The sequence below is a fragment of the Barbatula barbatula genome, assembly GCF_947034865.1.
Source record: "Barbatula barbatula genome assembly, chromosome: 1".
In the NCBI taxonomy this organism is placed as follows: Eukaryota; Metazoa; Chordata; class Actinopteri; order Cypriniformes; family Nemacheilidae; genus Barbatula; species Barbatula barbatula.
The window spans coordinates 3,695,970-3,717,711 of record NC_136766.1 but is presented as its reverse complement, the minus strand read 5'-3'; the positions used below and the strand labels follow the sequence as shown (position 1 = coordinate 3,717,711).

Genomic DNA, 21,742 nt, shown 5'->3' with positions numbered 1-21,742 from the left:
GCATTGATCAGCCAAGAGGTGAGCACTAAACAAACCCAGCATGAGAAACAAGTTACCGCAGCGCAGCTTCAATGGGTCGACTCCAGACAAACCTCCTCACATCCTACCCGGCCTCAGGTGTGCTACACACCAGACTGATTACATCTTTTCACATTAGCCGGTATTCTGTCGGGATTCATTTCAGAGGAGTTTTATGCTCTCCATACACACCTTTTTCTCTGCCTCAGTGATTATAAACACTAGGTATCAGAGAATTTGTTAAATATTCATCATTTACATTTCAAAGATATATATTTATTCACTTGCTAGAGACTTTTATCCTCTATGTAAGTGACGTACAGTTAAATAAAGGTGTAAATTCTTTGTATGTATGAGTGCAGACTAAAATTCAAACCTATTGACTATTGAGGTGCGATTGTAGGCCGCATATAGCGCAGACAATTCTAGGCAAATTCAGATATATGGGTGAATACACTGTTGCTCTTACACAGAGTTACAACTACAGAACACGCACGCACACAGACTCACACCAAGCACAAACAGAAAGGGTGTGTGTGAAACTCTGCTAACCTTCCGTTAAGTCACGATAAACTCAATCAGCCGTTTTCTCTGACAATAAACTAATAAAGCGGTCAAATTAAAATGTAAAGGGGAATCATGAAAACTGTATTCATGGCAGCCAGTGTTGATGAATAAATCAATATGGGAAACAGACAACATAATATGTTCTTATGAGGTTACTTGTAAAGAAATTTGTCGGTTCGTTTTGAAACTATGGTGGAACAAACTGGACTATGGCGGTAATGAATTGGGAACACTGGTCTATGTAAAAATTAAAAATATAAACTGGTACTTACGGTAACTAAAGAAGCAATGGGTGTTATATAGCTAATTCACAGGATAACTAATATTCACGAAAGCTTTAGGAACACAATTCCCATTGGAAACATGCTAACAATGCTGTTTTGGATAAGAGCTAGTGTGGTACTCAAGACATCAATCCACATCCCACACATCATCATCCTTATCAGACAGCGTCAGCAGCCAAGTTGAGGGTAATTCGGGCCGGTGCTCTCTAAAGCTTATGGGTTAGTAGTGTTACGGCAATGCAGGCAGCAGTCTGCTTTCAATCAGACTTTTAAAGCAAACAGCAGCAAACCAGAGCAGGCCATCTACTTCGTCTGTCTACGGAACCTCTGCCTGGAGGGACTCGACGAGACTCATTACGCTCAATCAGCGCTCCCCCCACTCCATAAAGAGCTCTTACTATATGACCGCCTGAGTCCTCATTCAACCTTCCAGACGGCACTCCATTCAACACGATTTGTATCGGCTCCGATTCCAGAGCGGAGCGGTGGGTCGGCCTGGATATGAAATTCAATATATAGGGAAGATGATTGCTGCAGCGGGCCACGATGACTGGACAGACAGAATGGTGCTCGTGCGTGTACGATGCAGCCTCCACAGAGACGTGATGCATTATTGATGACAAATACAACAGGCCGAGCTATGGAGCACTAATGCAGAGAGCATCCATATAAAAGCAAAGCGTATTTCATTACACATTACATCACTCGGCAAGATCCCGTCTCTACTCCACTCCCTCATCCACAGGGATGCATATTTATTCAATGCTGGAGATCAAATAGTCCTAAAAATGGCCCTTACGGAAACAAAATCTGCTTAATACCTAATCTGTTTTTTGATAGTAAAATGTTTTTAAAAACAATTGAGAGGAATATGAGAATGGGTGCATTGTAAACTCACTGGTTCACCACAGAGTGGCTTTACGTTATGATCCCCGAGCCTTAGATTCTTATTTTAACAGGTGAAAAGAGTAAATCTCATCTGAAAAGTAAAACCAGCAGCCTACCCTTCTTTACCAAGCTGCATAATTTGAGGCATGATTAATGACTGGTATAAATATGGTTCAAATGGCTCCTTTTGTTCACGTTGTTCAATTCAAAATGAGCAAGAGACAAGCACAACTAAACCCGAGACGTTACATTCAAACACATCGCAAACAGTGTGGACACCTTTGAATCTGTCCCACTAATGAAACAAAGCAAGCCAAAGCGGCACAGAGACTTCTTCTTCATAAAGATGCAGGTGTGCTATCAATAAACAGAGGTGAAACAATCCCTCAAAACACAATATGGCACCGCACTGCAGATGTATAAAAGCCCACATGGCAGAGGCAAAGATGAAAAGGCCTGTCTGCAGCGGGTAATATTTATCTACATGCAAGGGCATGATTTCACATCCTGAAGCAATCGCAGTTCATGGACACAAACATGCGTCTCCAACTTGTTATTCCTCCGCTCACAGCGTTGGAACTGGGCTTGTTCGAGAGCATTCATAGACTGGGCGCTCAACACTTCAAGTCTCAGGAATGTTCTGGCTGTTACGAAGACGATACAAAACATGTTAAATTGTGTACAGGCAAACAAAACGGCTAGGCACATTTCTGTAGAGAGAAGAAACAGATGACAGGAAATCCATTTAAGAAGAGCTTTTAATTCCTTACAAACAAGAAAGAAATCAAGGCTAAAACGTGTGAGAGAAAGAGAGAAAGGAAACTGTGAGTCTTCGCACGACAACACTGAAGGCCACTCATTTCTATGAGCTTTTCAGTTATGCGATTAAAAAGCTCATGGCAAACACACAAAGCACGACGGCAATGTTGCGTAGATGAACAAGCACAAAGCGGTGTGTATGTTTGTGGGGACATTGCATCGAAATCTGTGCATTTTCTCAAATATGAAATCGCCAGAAATAATTTGAAACGTTTCAAGAAATTCCAAACATTTTGCTTCAGTGCGACCAAAACCTAGCAAACCCCTAGAATAACTCATTTACGGTATTTCGGATATCAAAGATTGACAGAAACACAGATGACAGACAGACATGAAGAAATGTTGCTCATTGCTGTTCAATTATACCATAGTCTGTCTGAATACTCGATTCTGATTGGCTTGAAGGTTTGATGAATGTTTTGAGTATAGTGACAAATAAGTCATTTTCGCCTGTCTGATCAAAAACCGGCCTCTAAACGTCAATAACAGCTTTAACTTGGCAAGTGACCGTGGTATAAAAGGAATAAACCACAGCTTGTCGTGCATTAAAGAATTTTAATGCACTTCACGGAGGCAACCACTCTCCGCATTGCGTCGGGTGGTTCTTGGCCTCCCCGTCATTTTCAATTGCATGGCATTTATTGCAACGTCACTCATTCCAAGTTGTGTACTAGTGCTCTGTCCATCAACTCTGGATGAAAGGCATCGCCAGGCTGCCGGATGATATAAATGGTCCAGAAATGCATGTCATGCAGAGAAAAAGCTGCAGTTTGGACTTCAGAGTATTTACAGAGTGTGACCATTAGAGTCACTGCTCGCTCGCTCTCTCGCTCTTCTCCCCCCGCCCCGTCGGGCTGCCATCTCCCCTCCCCCTCACTGCGGCAGGCAGCGCAGATGGTAGCTCAGTGACCTCGTCATTCCTGCCTCCTTGTTTTGATCCTGCAGTCCTGATTGTTCAGGCTAATCCTACACTCCCCGAGTCCTTGGCCGAGAGCCAGAGCTGTTATTAAGCACACAAAGGCTTTTCATTCCTGCTACCGTCATCGTGGCCGCCGCTTCTTTCTCTCTCCTTTTAGCCCGGTTCTTTTTCACTCGCTCTTGTTTGGTCTCCATGGCTGGGCCGGTTTCTTCTACCTCAGTCGAATGCAGACAGGCCTCGTCAGAAAGATCCAGAACTGGGGAGTGGCGACTCTCTCTTTCTCTCGCGCGTTTGTTGGACTTAAATGATGTGACGGTTACCGAGCATCTAGTCTTAATGCTGAATATGACACAGAAATCTAATCAGGCTGATGTTACAAAGTCTATAAGCATTGAATATGCTCTGATGCAGAGATTATTTTACAGGTATGACCAGAATTTTGACAATACTACACGGCTTTATGTAATACTTGATTTGTGTGTTGTACGTTACTTATACGGTAAAATATACGGTGAAATATTTTAGTACAAACAACCAGGCAACTGCATTTCTACATTTCAATGCTAATTTCATGTCTCATTCTGCAGTCTTTTTTTTGGTATGAAATCATGATATAACACTAACTGTGTATTATACCAAAAAGGTAATAGATAATACTACTGCAAAAATGACACTAAAACAGATATTGTGCACATCTACTAAACACCGCTACATTGCACCCTCGATCTCATTCTTGCTTTCTTTTCAGAGACCATCTGAAGATCTCTAAACCTGGGGACATTCAGGCATGTTGCTACGCAACCTACTCAACGCCACACAGCAGGAGAACATACGAGAGACACGGCGACATATCTGATGCCCTCTGGATCTCTAATTTACACTAACAGCTCAACACAGGACAGGTTCAATCGCTCGATCTTTTTAGATGTACTCATACACGATTGCTAGCGATATCATGCCATTTAATCCAATAAGGGATTAAGGCAGAACATAGGTTTTAAATAGAAGCAGGCATCTACTTCCTGAGGTAGAGGAAGGGCAGAGGACAATTAGCTTGTGAGGAGTGACGTCAATCTCCATGGAGACTCGACTCTGGTCCAAAACATTCGTATAATGGGAATTTTTCTAAGAAAGCAACATCCTGCTAACAGACTGTCATCTCCAAAAGCTTTATTAAAACATGTATTCTACTGTTTTGAGCATTAGCGTCGACCATTTTGCATGATTTCTGGGAAAAATAAAGAAATCATACTGATTATTAGAACAGGAGTACCATTTCTACTGCCTGCCATCGGAGGTATAATAACAGTAAAGTCAGTGATGGGAGCAATTTTGAAGATGAAGCGAGAACATGGAAGACAGGGAAGAAGAGACACAGTTGTGACATCAGAGGAATAAGAGGAAATGAGGGGCAATGTGTTCCGGCGCTTCTCAGTAAATCACACCTCGTAAAGCAACACAACCTCACACCTTCACAACCAGGACTCTCACACACAATGGGGCCTTTCTAAAAAACATTGCATAGTTAAAAACAATGCCACAGAAATGTAAACTGCAACGGCAGCCTGTCTGGCATTTATTGCAATGTCAAGCCTTACTCAAAAGCCAAACAGTTCCTACTTAGCACTTCTCCAAATTCTCACTTTCACTCTATTTCCATCCACAAAACACTTGCCCTCTCACATGCTCACAAACAAACCGTAACAACAGAACGTTGCTAGCTGCCAAACACTTGCCAAAGCTTTAAATAAGCTTACGGTTGAGGAGTAGGGTGTCAACGCAAGCGCTTGAGGCGAAAAACTGGACTGTCAAGAGCTCAACAAGAACTCCCCACATCGCTCTTCTCGAATATCTCGGGAAAGCAAAATACAAAGTGAAAAACCCTCACAAACTGGACTGTAAGGTAAGAGATGGTAGTGTAGCAGGGGAAATTATTTCTAGCGAGCGATCGCGGTTGCGTGAAAGCTGAACCAGAGAGGGCAGGCCAGACCTCACACCTGCTTCGCCAACAGCTGCTCTCCATGTCTGTGACACTCCCTATCCTTTGCTCTCGGCTCCACTCCCTTTAGCATTGCCCAACACCTGCAACGGCCCGCCCACCAACTCGTCGCCTGCCTGCTGCTTCCTGCTTCACTGGGGCCGAGGCGCTGTATGTGCACAGTAACACACAAGCAAGCAAACTACACAACATGGTGAGATCATTGCTTCATGCAAACCTCCAAAAGAGCTTCGCCTTTACATACACATCAAAAGAACGGGAACAGTCTTAACATAAATTTGGAGTTGCTAACTCAAGATAACGAAAGAAACAAAAGTGTTTGTTACGTCTCCGTTATTGGCATTAACTTTGTCACCCTTTAAATCTAAATCCCAAACATGTTACTTTGCACTAGACAAACAAACAACAGTGATGTTTGACCTTTGCACATACAGGCGTGAATGATTTAAGAGTACTTACTGGTAACCGATTTAGCACAATGTTAGTGAAGCTAACACGCAGGGCTGGTCAACCTTGTGAATGGCGGACGTTGCGTTTGACACTCACGTAAAAATCAGCCCAGTCTAGAGGCGTTAGGTCATAGTGACCTAAGGCATGTGGAGGTGCGAGCATGGCTTTAGCCCCGGCCCCAGATTACAGCACCTGGGTGCTCCCGTCCTTGACCTTGAGGAAGCCGTGGGGACTGTTATTGCATTAGTCTAGAGTAAACAACATCTCTGCCAGCTCTATTTAAACCTCACACACCACCCTGAACATATAATGACACTTCTACTTAAATAAATGCAGAATATCTGATGTTACAGTGTACAGCACTATAAAACACAAAGCAACACCACCCAAACACACCTAGATTCTCAGCTTGTCCCAACACGCAAGCAGGCTACTATCTCGTGGCGGTTAAAGATGAGAGAAGGTGATAAACAAGCAATCCATGTTCAGCATTTATTATTGATGACTCTGTCTCAGATATGCAATAACAATTAGCACGTATGACTAACTTTCACAATGATAAGTCATCATAAAAGACTCCAGAATGGTCTTAAATCAGCAAACTGAAGTTGAGAGCATTTGTATTGATTTAGGCTGACTAGACATCTTTTCACTTTCGTGGTTTTGCCATCCTTTGTGCCTGCACGCTCCAAACTTCATCCCAGAGAATCTACCAGTTCTCCAGCTATCTGCCAGACCATGACATCACTCCTCCGAAGCTGCTCTATATATAGCTTCTTGTCCAAATCCCTTATATTTTCATGTCCTCTGATGGCTCATCCCTAACTCTGATACAAAAATAAAAGGGCTGTAATGGAAAAGAAAGAAAGAGAGAAAAATAGAATGAAGGTCATTTAGAAGGCATGAGCTACGGTACCATAAATAAAATAGCCTCCACACCGACTGGCCTTGGTAAAGCTCCAGCCCTCCGTCCTGAGATCTCTCACACAATTTTATCACTTTGTCTAGCCGCATGAATGGTGGCTAGCATCGCCTGGCTACCAAGGGGTAGACCAAAGCTTCAAAAAGAGAGCAAAAGAGTCAAGCCTGTGGCTGGCATTTGAATTCCCCCCAGCACAGAATAACATCCTGGCCGTGCAACAAATCATTTACATCACCTTACTGCCGAGGATGAAGCATCTTGGTGCGGAGGCGGCGCTAAAGATGGCTGGGCCTAAAGTGCCACACTCAGCAGCTGTGCCCAGACTAGCTTTTTCCTGCCATTACTCGATCCTTCTCTCCACCTCAATCGTGTTGTTACAGAACGAAGCTCTGAGCAAAACCCCTAGTCTCACCTGGAGCTTTTAGATGTGTCCTAGCAGAGGGCACAAGGGAGAGCGTGCCGGCCAAAAGCGGCAGGCATATACTTAGCAGTCGTTGAAGGAAACTCCAAAAGCTCTGCCAGGGAAAATGTTACGGGAGGGCAAACTGGTTGCTGTGTAAAGAAACATTGTCTGTGACATGAGCAGAGGTGCAATTTTTGGGTTCATATAGACCTTTCACAGGTTACTTGCAGCACCACTTTTTTCTGATCTGATGAGAGTTATTCCACAAACCTCCTGTACTGACGCATATAGAAATAATGGTTTGGGTGATTCTGGATGGACTGAGCCACCTAAACAGAACTGCACTGTTTGTCAAGTAGTCTGACGTGGCGTAGCCTCAACCGTCTTGCCTTTGAAAAAGCAGTACACATGGAAGAGAGCTCTAGGGTCTCTCTAAAGGTCACAGCACTGGCAAAACTCAACTGGATGTGTCTGTGAAGGTTGAAATCTAATCTGAAGCAGACAGACTTGTCCTTCTGTTTCCCGCTGACCGCAGCACGATACCGTACGGCCATGTGAAACACAGTTCCCTCCAACCCTAGATGCACCGCTAACGGCTGTGAAAATCTGCACTTTCTACTTAAATGCATCCATCTTCACCTACCTTGAACAAGAAGAGACCAGCATTTAGGGGCAGAAATACCAAACTGGCGAACAGACAATGTTGCTGCAGATGGAACATTTAAGCATGCACTGATTGTACTCCGTTCAGTCTTAAGTCTATCAAATTCCCGTAATCAAAGTTTCATATAATTCACATGATAATTCAATGCCCCTGTACCAGCAGGGGCAGGTGAACAGTAGACCTGCCTCATCTCATTCCACATCACGTAGTGTGCTGATGCATACATATCTGCCCCCCATGCAGATTGTGCAGTCCAACAGGCTGTTGTCAAGGCAACTGCGAGAGGCCAGCCCTGTCGCATAAGGAAGACCCTTCCGATGTCCAAAACAGCTACTAGTAAGAATTTCAAGTGTTCAACGTTAAGCAAGACCGCTGTCTAATCACTCATTAGACATGTGTGGCTTACATCAAAGAATTACTTCTAAGAATATGTGGTACATTAACAACCCAAAAGGAAAGCTCTTGTATTCTCACATTAGCGCTGACACTAGCAATGTTTCTGTCCTTTTTGAAACCACTATGCTAAAACTACAAACTTCATGATCTTTAAAATAAAGCTACTTGAAGATTTGTGCAAATGAGATTGTGCTTTGTGAGCCTGTCCACAGTGAAATGCAACAAATACAACCTAGAGACCGGCAAAACGATGTTTTATGGTCACTGCTGGTTAGAACTAACTTTTATTTGATGCTTCACCTCATTGGGATACTATAGTAATCTTGTTTTGCTAGATAAACTGCAGACAATTATAACAAAATATCTATATCGGATATATGATATGATATTATACCAGGGGTGGGAATCGATTGGTCCCTCACGATTCGATTCAGAATTGATTCTTAGGGTCACGATTCGATTCAGAATCGATGCTTAACATGCAGAAAACGTCATTACGTCGCAGTGTTGACAAATTGCCCAATAAAGCCATTCTCATTGACATGATCTGTTGTAGACATAAACGCGAATCATTAGTGCCACATGTTAAACGGCAGTCACTTTCATGAATTGACACATTCTCTGACAAAATCATCATACACATGAGTGAGGGGATACTGTATTGTACTGTATCTATCTAGTGCAGCGCGTGTGATCTGGCTTACAAACTGTGCATATTTACAGAAGTATGACGATGTTCTTAAGTCTAAACAGTGACAGGTTGTGGGAAATGCTATATTGCACTCATTGACAATTCAGCTGCAGTATGGTCAATTGGACGTGCTGTTTCTCCCTACCGTTCACTGCCCAGAGTAGAAAGACCATCCTGAAAAGTATTTTGTTTATATTGTAGTTTTTGATTTGTGAATCGATTTGAATTTCTCCCACCCCTATCTTATGCTATCATAAATTAAAAGCATAACAATGCATTATCACTGATATAGGACTATTATTCTTTCTGATTGTTTAGACTGGATTGTGTATGTTCTCGTCCTTACAGTCTTAAGAGCACAAGGCCCGTCACTGACTGTACACAGAGATCTGATGGGAGACCAACATCCACGGAGAGCTGCACACCGAGGAAATCCTTGTTAACACAGAAACCATAAGAAAACACAGCAGCAGAAGCAGCAGGCTTAACAGAGGCCAGGCGAAGCTAGAAATTAGATTTGTATGTTTCACAACTGAGCCCTTTAAGATATGACAAGAACGTCAAGAGGAGGAGCTAGTTTGATGTTGAAATCACGAGTGAAAGATAATGGTTACATCAGGATAACTTCCTTTTATAAAAATACTGAGAACTTACAGACCTGTACTTGTACTTTACAGTACTTGTTGGTTGCAAAACAGACACTTAAACGGTCATTCTCATGAAGCCACTGAAACATTATGGCAGCAAAGATTTTGGTTATAAAACGTAAAAAACCATACTCCCCCACACGATGCATCCACTCTAACATTCTCTCTTTCTCATCGTGTCCTCTTATGCTAATGATATTATTATTGATCTTCTACCCGTTCACATCACATCGAGCCAGTATAATATTCAAGCCTCTAGTCTCAATTCCCCCGGCGGCTCCACTAGAACAGCAGGCAGCATTTTAAACCCAACATGCATGACACGCTCATGGAAGATGATCGGATGGATGAGTTCCGAGGTCTGGTGCGGTTTCAGAGGACAGCAGAAGAGGCGTGATGTCGGTGCAGATCGGCTCTCTCAATATGCAGCACGCATTCCCCACAGAGTGGAAATATTCATGATGCAAGCTCATGTCTTTCAATCGACAGGCCCTTTCAGCCTGATCAGCAATGTGGTTCTGAGAGCACAGGCAGCTCTGGCACAAGAAGAGACACCCAGATTAGACTGGCATTTCACTTTAGCTGATATAGTCATAAGAGAAGTGAGTGGATGACAGGGGAAAGGAGAGCGGGGGGAAAATTCAAGGAGAATATACAATGAGGGATAAGAGAAAATGGATGGAGAAGACTGCGAGGGTGAAAGAGGGAGTGATCATGTAGGGAGATATGTTACAGTATGAAGCGCATCTCTGCCTTCTCAGCACTTTAACAGCACACGCTCATTTAACAGTCATAATGGCTTTGATATTTATGATCAACTTTGAGATGGTAAAGATCTAACACCGTGTCCCATACAGGCTAGTCATTAAGGAATCCTCTGCTGTGATACAATCTTATTCCACTGTGCGGTGTTTCTAATCAACGTATTAGGATTTATTTTGCAATGAATCAGTTGACTGCACAGTATCCCTTACATATAGTGCAAAGAAAGTGTGATCATAGGTAAATAGGGAATATGGACACGGAGCGATAATGTCCCGCCGCTAAACTCGATGGTAGCATCCATAGGGAACAGAGGCATTTTTCACCTGGACGCTTCAATATGCACATATGATTACCGCCAACGGCACGAGTCATATGATTACCGCCAACGGCACAAGTCAAATTATTCAAACACTACGTCATACATCCACAACTAAAAAGGAGAAGTGCTTCAGGTTATCCGTTTCAAGCTACACTCACAAATATAAAAAAGAAAAGCTGAATAAATGTTTGCACTGACTCAAGGCTTGATCACAGAGGCACAAAACAATGCTCAGTCGTAGTGCTATCGATTCACTGAAATTGTAACGTTTTCGTCACTAAACTAAATTGTTTAACATCAATGGCTCTGACTTGACCAGTTGCTCTTATTGTAGGCAATGTTAAATGGCACACTTGATCAGAGGTCGCGTTAACCAGAATTTCATCGTTGTGGACAGATTTTGTTTTACCGGTGACGGGAAAATCTGAAGGCCTTCTGTCATTTTGGCGGATTACATTAAGGGACTGTTTTGTCATTTCCCTTCATTAGAGCGTGATCTTAGGCTACTACCCCTGCTCCTGAAGGCAAGTGTGTTTCCCATTCATTAGCTTACTTACAATGCCTGGTCCGTTTTGTAAAACTCACGCGTGGTCAGTGGAGACCAGTGGTGCAGATGCATCTGTCACTCAGCCCCCGTGTCGCATGCACTCATACATACAAATGCGAGTAGTGCTGCAGTTTTTCCCTTCAGAACTAGCATGTTTTTGGATAAACCTGATCTTTCAGTGAGTGAAATAATGTCTCTCTTGGCATCTTCGCTGTTCAGTGAGTGGCAGAAGCAGCACATTCATGACCAAACTGCAGCTTACTTGTGAGTGACTACAGAACACCATTTACAAGCACCTGTCATTTGTTACTGACTAGACATATGAACATAAACATTTGTCTGTAATTATTATTTTATGTCTGACAACAGCAACTTTAGATATATAAATAAATATAAACAACAACAGCTTTATTGGGCAATCAGTTGTATTAAAATACAGCAGCAAGTTCAGAGAATGAACGCAAGTACAGCGTGATGACGTCACAAACATGCCATGTAACGCCACCTTGCACCATAGTTTCCGGGTAATAATAGATTAATAATGGATTCTTTACAAGCCTGTCTGTCAAAATGGCGGACAACAAAAAAGTATTGCACAACCTCTGCACCTGATTATTAAATGTAACTTCACATTGTGACGGGATATTTTGCGATCATCCACAAAGCCACACAGATCACTGCAACAAATAATTGTATCTTTAGCACTAGTGAGACAGTAGGAAAAATCAATCAAGATCTCTGCCTGGGTCATTCTGTATAAAATTATTTTATTGAAAATAACGCACTATATTGATTTTACACTGACACACAGAGGATTTAAACACAAAAAAACCAGTAGAATGAGAAACCGTCCTCTCATAATTACGGTAATTCAAACACAAAGTCAACGCATCATTAGTATGCGAATCAACAGCTGCGCCCAGGTATGCTCCTATCCTCATCTCCATAGCACATGCGGTGAGAGTACATGGACGTGCTGACATGGCAGCAGTGTCACATTAATCATGGCTTTAGCGCATGGGCTCTAACATGATGCTTGCTATTCCATTTGACTGGCTGTATTTAAGCCCTTTCTGCTCCTACATCCCGCTCAAAGCCGTATTCACAGTGGTCCCAGTGAGACAGGAAAAGAAAGGAGAAAGAGGAAAAAAGAATGGGAGAGTGGGGGTGAGAGAAAGGAAACCCAGTAATAAATCAGGCTGATGCAATCTAATGGAACATTATATTAGGACGGGCTCAGTGCTCAGTAAATAATGGAGTTCTTACAGTCAGAAAAGATAATGCACCCACCCTGGGGACAGAGAGAGACGGTAAAAGACAGACAGATAGAAACACCATTAGGGCTGATCAGTGGATACTCTACATTATTGGTGAGTGAATGGTTCAGCTATGTCACTCCGGCCACATGGACAAGACAGACGGAGTATCCCAAACGTCAATATCTAACAAACACAAGAGTTAAAGAGTTCAGAGTCAGGGTTTCGGCACAAAGAAACCATCTATAACACCCAGAGTGCTAGTAAAAATGTAATAACATCACACCAACTGATGGAATCAGTCATTTTGGGAGTTTTTTTACCATCGCACATACTTGGGACAAGAGGTTTAAACAAACTGGGGCAGAAAATGAAACATGAAATTGGTCAAGTGCTGAAAGAAGTTGTGTTAAAAAATAGAATAGACAAACCCACAGACCCACTGATGGAGGCACCTGAGCCATTTCAAAAGACCAGAACATTACAGGTTCAAGCGCTTTATTTGGTCAGCAACCCCCTAGTTAAGACCCAGAAGACCGTAGCAACAACTAAGCGACCGTTCTAGCAAAGCACTGTGACTTTGGCATGGAAAACAACATTCAGATTTTCTTAAGAAACGTGTTGAAAAGTCAGACAAAAGAAAACTTAAAAAGCTAATTGTTTTTCCAAATACTGTTCACAACAGGGTGAACTTTTTTCCACTGAGACAACCACGAATGTAGACATTTACAGACGTGTTTGAATACATTTTTAAATAGAAACACCATAAAGCAATGCAATGATTAAAGCACATGTTCATACAAAGGAAAACAAAAACTCCCTCTCTTATATGCTAAAGGAAGCGGGAGATAAGGAATGAAATATGATGATTGTCGTGCTATTTCAGTTCAGAAACAGGCTATAAGCGCTGTGACTCACTCACAGAGTGCCTCTGAATTTCGCTTCCTGAACCCTGATCGCAGGGAAACTATATAAACAACACATCGCTTTAATCTGGAAAAACTGTACGAGACACTTTGCAATCTCATGATCCATTTCAGGATGCACAGAATTTATTTTCTCAACTATCTTAGTGTCAAACAGCATGATGATGATATTTTGTCCGAAAGAACTTGCGTTTACTGTTGATGAAAGGCACACACCCACTCTGTCTGAGGTAAAGAGACGCTGAGAATCTAGACAGACGAGCACGACTGCACAAATCTGTTGAAGAATATTGAGCGCGACGCTGATGCATTTATAATAACATTGCTTACACTTTTATAATACTTGGGGAAAAAAGACTTAATATGAAGAGTTTGGTTCCCAAATTAGAGGAGTTTGTTTTTAAGACTTTCCAAGTTTTTTATTGTGCATTCCAATTAATATCAATCAAACTGTACAATAATTCATAATAAATACAGCTAACCAACACAACAAAACCATGATAACATAATAAAAAACGTGATTTCTGAAAAAGTTTAAAAACTGCGTTCTCATTTTGGAACCAAACTCTTCCTATATAGTCACGCCAGCTGAAGGAAGTATGTGTAATGTAATACAATATTGTTTGAACGGTTAAGACTGGTTTAACTTGTTTAAATGTATACATTTTATTCTGATGTCACAGTAACTTTACATATGATGTATGATGTGATTAGAACTACTATGATATCTTAAATCCTCTGGATGGACACATTAAAGCACATCATATTTTAAGCTTTACAGTAAACGGTACTCCGCAAATTCATTTAGTTGGATTTTCTAACTGCACTCTGCACTAAATCCAAGTCAAACAAGAGCTGGTGACAAGGGTAGCAAACCATTTCCAAGTCTGACACTGCATGGGGTCTGGCAAACTCTGCTGAAGGGTGGCAGACAACTTAATCCGCAAAGTAAACCAAACAAAAAAGGCTTTCAATCACAGTCTTGTCCAGCCAGTTTCACCAGTCACTGACCCTGCTGGATCACTCATTTTAATGTCGCTCCAGTTTGTCAGGATAAACACAGCATTACACATTTTGATTCAAATTGTTATATTTCGGTTATATTATATAATATGCCAGGAGTGTCTTGCCAATAGTAGCTGAATTACGACAATTTAGGTGAAAAAAAACTTTTGGCAAATCTTCAGCTGTGGTGAAAGTTTTATAAAGACATTTGACAATTTGAAACCATGCATTATGTTGCAATTTCAAAACACTGTCACCAGTGACCTTGCCACTTTGTAATTTGCATTTGGCACTTGGCTAGTGTTCATTTTGGGCTCTGGCTGCAACTGTTCATTCAGGCATGCTGGGTGTAATCTGAGGCCTGGTAACAGCCGTTCCTCCCACATCTGGGCCTGAAAAGACTGTTTCGCCCTCTGTCCGTTGAACAATAAAGCAGGATTTAAGACGGGTGTAAAGCTCCTCTGTCCGTCATTGAGAAGTCAGGGGACCCTGTGAGAGGTCAGGGAAAAGGCCACTTGTGTCCTGAAAGGTTGCCAGAGTGAAATTACAACGAGAGCCACACAATGGCGATACGGAGTGAACTGCCGTGTGCTCCCAGCAGAGAAGGAGGGGGAGTGAGCAACGTGACATTGGCCAACCCCTGGATCTTCTTTCAGGACAAAGGTCAGGCTGCTGGACCTATAATACACATAGCCCGCAGAACACAAAAAGAAAACTTTGAAAAGAACCAAAACCATTTTCCTTCATGACACCCATCTAATTTACTTCTTTTCCAGGCTCTCCTCTCCTCCAAAACTTTATATCTTTTATTGTCACTTTTTCACACTGAAAAGACTTCTCACGGTTTATCTTCCGAACTTCCACTGGGCCAAAATTGAGATTTAGGATATTAAAGAAGTTAACTATATTATAACAGCTAGTAAGATTAATGTTATTCAAGGCTCACTGGTAAATAAAATGCAAAAAAAGTTTTTTATTACGTTCACTCATTGCACAGCATCCACAATGACAAACACATAACCTTAAAAGTAGTTAGTTTTAAAATCATCTAGTGGAAACAGCACTTTCCTAAATAGTTTTTATTACGTAAGAACTGTTTTATAAAAGCATTAAGGCACTTGGGGCTGTGCTATATTATAAATACAGTCACAGAAGAAGGTCAACTACATGTTTTGACTTCAAAAACAATGTTTGTAATAAAGCGCAGTTTCTCATGCCTTAATGTTGTATTGTCTGCAACAAATGAGGATAAGCACATTAACTGCCCTGATAAATCGACAACACATAATGGCTATTGTCATAGTTAAACTAGCATTACTGTATTCCCTCTTAGCAACACAAAAGGAATCTCAATAATAAGCTAAAAGTATACGCTCAACTGATGCTCAGCATCGGTGAAAGTTAAAGGCATAGCTAAACCAAGAGCAGAGAACAATGAGCGCTAACCTGCCCAACCAGTTCAAACACAAAGACTTTCACAAAAGACTGTTTTAAAGAGCAAAGACACAAAGCACAAGCAGAGGGTCTAAATCTTCCCAAGATCAATTACCCCGAGAGTCTATCAATCCACCCCCATGGGAGAGCGGAACCCATCTGTAACATTATCTTAGAAATGTCCGGAAGTCAAGCTGGATGCTGGTTATACAGCAACCAAGCAAACAATTGTTTATTAGTCATGAGTAAACCCTTAAAACAGCCCTATTGATATCACACAATGCAGTTGACACATAGAAGCAAGGCAAACAAAATCAAGTGAGACAAACTGGAATTTCATGTATCATCGCCCAACCTCTTCATGTGAACAGTGTTACACGAAACCGTTGGCTCTGCCACTGTGGGTCATCTGACCGAGATGGCTGCCCGCCAACCGGTATAACAGGGTGTGGCATGTCTGCACACAAAAAAACTAGAGCAAAACAAACCTCTAGTGACCAGCTTTCCCGGCATAGGATGAGGGGGGAAAACAGGGATGGACTGTACATATGAGGGGAGCGTTTGGACTTCCTCTTTAAAAAGGCGACATATGTTTTACACAGGCCTGATCACTCCCAAGCTTAAGTCAGCCACGGAGAGGCTAGAAGGAAGCGAGAAGGTTGAGTAAGATGGTGGACTTTGGCTGGACAGATGGGGCATGTGAGGCGTGGGAAGGGTTAAGTCTAAGGAGGCCCCATCTGCCGCCTCGTCTGTTGTGCAGGCTGGCTGCTGGCCCCTGCTCGGCTCCAACAGTGAGAACGGACACACAAAGTCGGACTGTGACTTCTCTTTCCATCTCCGAGCAGCTGATTACCCACAATGCCCAGCCCCTTTACTGATGAATGTCTATGGCCCTCATAAACAGGCTACACTGGTACAGAGTTCATTACAAAACAGCCCTTCACAAGTAGTGAATGTTTAGAATAGCATACTAGCCCAACTATTGCTGTAGTACACATCAAGTAAGCACATTTTCTGCAAGAACAGAGTATCTAACAATACACACACCATATGCTACAGTTATGGCACTAATCTGAAAAGAAATGGCAGTATTATATAGCAAACCAGCATTCTTTAGGGGAAAAGTGTGCTGTTGTAATTCCAAAAAGATGAACGGCCAAGCCAAAAAGGCAAATAAACGCAACAATTATCATTTCAAACATAAATTCCTCTCCACGATAACAAGTTCTGGCTCATTTCGTACTGGTTCTGTCCATCCAGCTGGCAGGAATCAAACCCAGGGAGCTGGGAGGGGGTACAAACAGACACAAAGATGGCTGCTGTCACTTTGAGCCCTGTGATATCAGGAACACCTGGTTCCGGAAGAGGTCGAACCATCTCTGGAGTCAAAACATGAGCGAGCGCAGCTCTTTCAGAGACTTTCAGCGCGCAAACATGCCCAGCTGCTTAAAGAATGCTCCGAGATAAGAGTGGTATTAAAACCAGTGGCAACAGAACAATACATCTATAAACTAGAAAATGGCCATTATACAGAGACCAAACGAACGTATATTAGGTAAATACCAGGGCGTGTGCAACAAATGTTTTTTGACTGCTGCAGATTACGTGGCGATATATACCATTGACTAACCAACAAAGATGTAAAGTATGAATGTAAGGAAGGTGCCACAATGCAGATAAAAATGTTTGGTAGGAAGGCAAACAACAACTTTACAACTTAACTTAACTTAACACTATAGTGTGGAAGGTTTATTGTTAACCAAATACACATTGTTGCATAAAATCTAACTTGCATTAAATAAAAGTTTGGATTCACATCTTACCACAACCTGTAACTCAGGTATAAAGCTCATACATTTATGCATTTGGCAGATGCTTTTGTCCAATGTGACTTGCATTGCATTATACTTCTTTTTTTTCTAAGTATGTGGAATCCCAGGGATCAAACCCATGACCTTGGCGTTGCTAACGCCATGCTCTAACCACTGAGCCACAGGGAAGCACACGTTCCAGTTAATTTGAAACCCGAGCGTTGTCACTTGAAATAGTTTGTATTAATACAAAATTTTTGCAAAAGGAGACCGGACACTTGAGGTAACAATCCTCTTCTCTTGTTTCTTGTATTCACATTGTATTGTCACAGCAAGCAAAGGTCACGCCTCTAATGAGAGAAAAGAACGGAATGCATGAACTCCGAGGGGCTGTGAACAAGGACGCTCCTTCCCAGGAGTGCGATTGGCTTGTGACCAGATGAGGGACACTTGATAGCAAGGTCACTGTGCTCTGTGCTGGCAGGAGTGACTGTGGGCCCAACCCAAGTGTTCGGGTTGCCGGTGTCCTGGGCTTTCATGTTACATGCCCACTGAACACGGCTCTCTGTCCTTTTACAGGATTTCATGTAAGTGGAAAAAACAGTCCTGAGACCAAAGCCTGTCTGAAATAAACAAGGAGAAACAGTTATTACAGCCATCATTACTGTGAGATGCAACAAGCTTTTATTCTCAGTTTGCCTCTTCTCAGCCGCCGCCGCCCCCCGAAAATAAGTGCTCTGCAATTACGGCTCTCAGAGAAGGTGCAAGATGTCACTGCCCTGCCATAAAACACACCTTTATCTTGCATGAAATATAAATAAGTAGGTTTTAAGTTGGGAAGATATTCTAACTCCGCCTTTAAAAAAAGCCATAATAAAACAGACCACATGTCATGAAAGCAGCAGGGAGGCGCCCATGATGCCCCAAAATCAGCATACTCCAAAAACAAAAACCGCAAACATTTATACTCCGTCTACACTAGTGTGTTTTCATTTGAAAACTGCTCATCATCCACACTAGCGTTCTCAAGTGTTTCCACAACTTAGCCTTATTATGATGTGGCAGCAATGTTTTTTTAATAGAAGGTCAATAAGGTAACTTAAGAGATGTTGCTGCATGTAACACGAGACTAAAAAGCTGCAAAAGCGGAACTTAATTCACTCTCCGCTGCCAAACCATAACTGCGAGAAATAAAATATTCCTTCTCCTAAAATACAATCTAAAGTATGCATGAACTGACACTACTGCGTCACATGACGAAAAACGCATTATCGTTTTTAAACGCTCGGTTTTCCTCATCCTCACTACAAAGCGAAAACGGCTTTTTCAAGTGTATGCACATTCGAGTGCGTTTTTGAAAAGCTCCTATTTAGTTGACAAAACGCAGTCTCAGTGTGGACAAAAGGCCAATACGGAGAGAATAATATGCATTTATAAATTTAAAAAAAAGTTGTTTTCAAAGCAAAATAAAAGATTTTTGGTTCACATGTATGAGTACGTGGTATAATAATTACATATGTGTAAATACACACACATGTACATGTTTCAGAAATATTACCATGCGTAAATATGTTATGATATTAATATATACGTTTTAATTCAATTATACTTGCATGTCTGTATGTATTTATATATATATACCTAATTAATATACAAAGTACACACACATTAAGTAAGCGAAAACTTTGAGTAAGTAATTTAAAAGTTTTACATCCTAATAAAGACTTAATTTCTGCTGCAATACAGGCAACACAATTTAAAACAATCAATCTAGTAAGCACAAATATGGCTGTCGATTCCAAACATTGACTGTGAGAACGCAGCCCGAGATCGAGGGAAACGTAAAGGGTTCTCTAAATGTCAGCAACATTTACGCGGCGCAGTCATCATAATTCAGCCAGTGAGAGGCAGGGGGTGGAGAGAGGGAAAGAGCCGAGGGGAAAACCAAAACGTCACTGAGGAATGGAAAGGAGGGGGCAGAGAGAGCAGGAGATGAAGGGGGAGGTTATGCAGCTGCATACACGCAAGCTCAGATTTATGCTGCTCGCATGCTTCATTCCTCCTCTATTTTAAAACAACTCACCAAAAGGTGCCTTCAAATGCATTTGCTTTACAGAAATGCTGCCGCTGCCAAACACGACTCCATTGTGCTGCATCTACGAGCGTCGCATTTTAAGACAACCGTAATCCACAATATAGTGACATTTCAGACACAGGGAACTTTAATAACATTGTTTAAAGCACATATGAGCTCAGCTGCCCTGAGAAACCTATCAGCTGCTAGGACAAATGGAGGAAGGGCACAGTTCATTTATCTACTCTGTGTGAAGGCGACACGCATGCGGCCCTGAAACTGATGCTCTACGGTCAGCATTGTGCAGCCCCAGCAGTTGACAATTCATACACTTCCTATATTAGCCAAAGGAAAGGAACTTCCTCCATTGTACTGTCACAGTAAAGATAAAACGCATTACATTTACAAAGAATCCAATTACCGCTCGCAGATTGCGTTGAAAGGGCGTCTATGGAAAACAATGCAACATCTCTGCGTTCTTTATACACCGTGCCGAAGCCCATACAGCTGAACCAGCATGTTAAAATCATGACTGCCCTGAGGCACCGTGGGAAGGCTTTTTGACTCAAGATTAGTACATGAAACTCTAATTTGTTCCATTGGGTTTAATAGTTCACTGGGCCTCTTGTCAGTCAAGTGGCCTTAGCATTTATCGGATACCGCGTAACACCATAAAGCGCGATCACGACAGAAGGACGAGGCTTACGACAGCTCAGCTCGACCTGTGGGAAATCACCCAAAAGTCACTTTCACAGGGCAGTCCTGAAAAGCAAAAGCAAAACAAGGCACAACTGCAGTAAGTCCCTGAACAAACCAAACGGAGCGTTAAACAGCAGTTTACATGAAAAGACAGAAGCTGAGGCTTCAAGTTTCTCAAGGCCGACAAGTTCTGGACCGTGCATTCTATATTTAGTTTGTAGCTAAAAACACAGGCTGAGCAACTTTTTTGGCATACCGAATCACACCCAGACACTATTGTTCGACTAACCTCCCCGACATAGTTTGTTATTTCTTGGTATGGAACAAACACTGGTTTGCCAACCGTGCATGAGACAAGCTCTACAGTCTTGGCAGCACATCTCTCTGGACGGGAGCAGAGTTTCTCTTCAATTACTAAATGGACACGAACATCCCTGTGCCAAAAAGGAGAAAAGTAATGACAAGTGATGTTTTAGAGGTGCACTTCGGCGCTCATAAGTGCTATATGCAAACTAGAGGAAGGAGACCACGCCTACAACAGATTTCTAGAGCTTCCTCTGAACCGGTGCTTTACAGCGTGGCAGGTCTAAACACAAAGTATATTACAGGGGTGAGGTAAAGGGAAGAAAATTAAATGAGTGGTATTGTCGAACCAAATGGGCATCTACAGCAATGAATGGTGTGTTGACATCATGCAATATTCTCCCAAATAACAGTGTTGAAAAAAGTATGCTATTTTGGCCTAAATCATACACTGCTACTAGGTAATGCGTTTAAAAAAAATGTGTTAGTTTAAAGAAATGTTTGTAATGCAAAAACTGGCAAACATGCAAAAGCAACCAGTGCCCTACAAACGGGTGGTCAAAATGCCATTTTACACCATATTAATAAACCCGGACACCATTTTTACATAAGACGTCTTGCTACATTCGCTAAGTATTCTTGTTGCCATCACTCGCAAACTTCTTTTAGTCCACAGAATAATGTGAACTTCAATGACTCTAAATTCTTCGAATACAGCATCACATCTGTTTCAAGTCCTCCCATCGCTGCACTTAAGCAGAAAAACGTCTGCTTTCTGCTCAGCGTCATCTCACATTACCATTAGAATGGCCAAGCGAAAGCATGAAACGGCGGAAAAAATGCTAAAAACACGGAACAAGCCCCATCAACTTGGACTGCTCGTGGAAAATAATTTAAAAGAATGACCCTCCTAATCCCAAATTGTCCATCACAGGA

The 21,742-nt window shown here is 42.0% G+C and overlaps 1 protein-coding gene across 1 annotated transcript in view; it reads right to left on the bottom strand.

Moving 5' to 3' along the window:
- ankrd11 (ankyrin repeat domain 11) overlaps positions 1-21,742 on the bottom strand; it is a 96,051-nt gene that overhangs the window by 41,047 nt on the left and 33,262 nt on the right. The window lies entirely within an intron of this gene.